The sequence below is a fragment of the Aquarana catesbeiana genome, linkage group LG04 (assembly GCF_042186555.1).
Source record: "Aquarana catesbeiana isolate 2022-GZ linkage group LG04, ASM4218655v1, whole genome shotgun sequence".
NCBI classification, from domain to species: Eukaryota; Metazoa; Chordata; class Amphibia; order Anura; family Ranidae; genus Aquarana; species Aquarana catesbeiana.
Genome location: NC_133327.1, coordinates 133,102,199 through 133,105,897, shown reverse-complemented (window position 1 = coordinate 133,105,897; position 3,699 = coordinate 133,102,199).

The window sequence follows — 3,699 nt, the reverse complement described above, 5'->3', positions numbered from 1 at the left end:
GTAAACAAAGCAGACCGTCCTTCTATCTAACAGGAACAGAGAGATCTGTGCTACCTGATCATCGGGAACACAGATCTCGCTGTTCCTGCAGAGAGTCCATCCCTCACACAGTTTGTAAGCACACTGAGGGAACACAGTTAACCCCCTGATCGCCCCTGATGTTAACCCCCTCCCTGCTCATTTATACAGTGTCAGTGCATTTTTAGCACTGATCACTGTATTGGTGTCACTGGTCCCCAAAAAGTGTCACTTATGTGTCCAATTTGTCCGCCGCAATGTTGCAATCCCGCTAAAAATCCCGCTTTGTCTTCAGTACATCAACCCCATCAGTCATGAATATCCAACAAGTTGCATCCAAAACTGCCTGTTTATTGCACGGATTTCATTTAGAATGTAGAGCTATTTATACATGTTGCATATACTGTACCAGTTTTAAGCATCTTAGATCCTGTGAACACAAGATATGGAAAGCATGGTTTTACTTGAGTAGCACTAGGGAAATGTATAAAATATTACATTATGCCAAAGGGGGCCTGTGGATACCAAAAACCCTCAACCCTTCCACTAAATACTATGAAATACAGATTTACACAGTGGTTGTAATTCTATACATTAAGGTAAAAAATCTTCTGTGTGTAGCTCCCCCAGCCTCCCACATACTTACTCAAGCCCATTCTTGATCAAGCACTGTGCTCGACAGCAGTGTCTCTCACTCTCCTTACAGGGGAGATTCATAGCAGTGGGAGCCATTGGCTCCTGCTGCTGTCAATCAAATCCTGTGACGTGGATCTGGGCCGAGCTGCATTGCCTGCGTCCATAAATGCAGTGTGGCTTGGGTTTCGAGCATGCAGGTGTGCCGCCAATAGAAAGCAGCTTCCAATGGTGACACACTGAGAAGAGAAGGAGCCAGGAGCGCTGGCGGAGGACCCAAGAAGTGGAGGATCGGGGCTCCTCTGTGGAAAACCATTGCACAGAATAGGTAAGAATAACATGTTTGTTATTTTAAAAATAGCATTTCCAGTCACTTTAAAACAAACCATTTGCACATCATCAATTCTACAACAAATCTGGAAAACAAGATTTTCATTCCTCATTTAAGGATAATGGACTAAATCATGCAAATCATCATTATGCAAAGAGTCATAAAATTAATATTAAAGGGCAACATCTGATCAGCTTTACCCCATAAGGAAATTTTGACACACATATCCCTGCTAGGAGGCAGTCACGCCTAAACAGCCAGATGCCAAGGCCAAACACTGTCACGTGAGGGTGGGGAGGAAGCCATTAACCCTGTGTAAGTGCTGACCTGGGCATTGCTTTTAAATAGGTGTAGCACCCTGGGGTTTAGTCAGGGAGCTCCTTACCAAATTCCTTGTCAGGGGTAGCTACCATAGTTAAATTGTTAGAGATCCACTGATTTCTCCCTAAGTTTGGCCTTGTTGTACTTTTCTCTTCTACCACTAGGTGGCCAGGCACTCGGTGGTACTAGATATGAGAAGGACAACTCAAGGTCAGGTTATGGGTATATGGGGTATCTCAGCCAATGGGCAGGGTTTTTCTTGAATTCCTTGGCCTGCTGGGAAAGCCTATAAATTCGGGTGAAGTCAGGTGATCTGGGTTCTGTGCCACCAGGACTGCCGTCTGGGTGGATGTGTGTCGTCTGCCCCAGACTGCTAGGCCGGAGATTGGGCCTATCCCAGGGGCATCTGGCTGCCAGGCTGTGTGAGGGCCTATCCAGAAGTAAGAGGGCAGCGCAGGGTTGGGACTGGGGCTTGCAGTCCAACCAAAAGTGACGGTTCTGCCAGCCAGAGAACCTGTCGGAGGTAGAAGGAAAGCTGTCACCACTAAGGGATGAAACCGCCTTTACCAGGGACCACAGGGAGTAACTGAAGCAAGTACTGGAGCAGTATTCTCACCGAATGGGCACGGTGGAGAATCTGGAAACTTTTTTATGGTGATCAAGTTAGGGACCCAACCAGCGGAGGTGACGCTTGCAGAGCAGACTTGTGTGTCAAGTTAGGGACTGAGCCGGTCAGCAGGGGTGAAGCTTGATGGTATCCGAAGTGCCAAGCTAGGGACCCAGCAGGGAAGCGTGGGTGACGCTTAAGGAAGATACCACCGCAAAAGCCTTGAGGAGCTCACAGGATTCAGAGTTAGTGAATCACAGAGTCCAGTGAGAGACCAGGAGCTCAGGGGGCTGAAGAACTACAAGTAGAAGTTGTAGTAAAGCTGAGAGAACAGTTTTGTTTGAATTAGGAACTGTTAAGTACATTAGCCATAGAAGACAGCAAACCTGCACATGCAGAAGTGGCACCTTGCTGGGGCCTTTCACTTTCTCTGTACGGCTGTCCTCCTATTGAAGCCTCGAAGTCTGCCTATTGAAATTGCAACTACTTAAGTGTGTCCTGGCCCCAACCCTCTTTCCCTTGCAAAATATAAAAGGACTATTAAAAGAAATAAAACCTCTTTTGTATCCAAGAGGTGTCTGGCACACAATGACTTTTACCACCTTTGCACCCACTATGCCTCACAACCCACTACATATTGAAGGATGTCAGCAGTCTGTGGCCTCAAAGGCTCTCATTAGACTGGAGGAGGTTAGAGATTCTGCTACATAGGCAAAGTGACAGCCTCGTTAAGTCACTTGCAGCCCATTAAAAATGTGCCATGGTCACTAAATCCTCGCACACACTAGTAGTTTTTTTTTTTCCCGCTCAACCCTGCAGGTCTGAACAAAAAAAAACTGACATCTCAGGAGGAGCCGCTGTATCAACTATGTAATGTTAATACAGAGTCTCCCCTGCTGTGCTATTGTGTTTTGACAGGGGGATGCCCCCTCCCTGCCAGAACACTCTGGTCAGTGTTCTCAGCCATTGGATGAGCGCGCTGAACTGGAGTCGATTGGCAGACCTTTTCAGTCAAGCCCCTTCGACAGAAACCGGCCTTTTGTCGGACCGACTCCACTACACAGGGGCTGAATGTCGGTCGGTTTCTATTGAAACCAGGGTACCCCCATTACAATGAAAATCCCAGGGGGCACTTAAGCAAACAACCTGATCCCTCATGGTCACTGTCTGTCCCATCTCATTAACCTTAGCTCACTATTGGTCAATGAGGCTATCCATCACACTCTCAGGGTTATTCACTAAAAGGTAAATTCAGGATAATTGTTAGGAGAATTGTAAAATCTAGACCATGACAGCTGATTTGGAAAATGAAGAATTTTCCAGTTCGGCCATTTTGACCTACATTTTCCAATTTTCCTGACAATACTCCTTCATTCGTCTTTTAGTAAATAACCCTGTAAGTGACTAATGAGGAGCCAAAGAGAGCACAAAGAAGTGCAACATCATGTGACCTTGAGAAATTAAATCACTGTTTTCTTAATAAGCTATCTCAGATTCTTGGGGTATGCTGGAAATAGACTTGGTGTACTTGGTGACGGTGTTTACTTTTTATCAGACGTTCTCAGAAAATCAGGAAAGTATAGGAAAGTTAGATTCACTTTATTATTGGAACAAAGTACAGCAATAGATAATATGCATTTACATAGTCAAGTGCTATGCAAAGCAAGATCTACAGCAGGAATTTATAACTTAATTTCATGTCAATTACAGAAACACACTTTTTACTTCCTTGTGGCCTCATAAATTCTATTTAATAATTGATATACTTTTCTGGTAAATGTTAACTTTG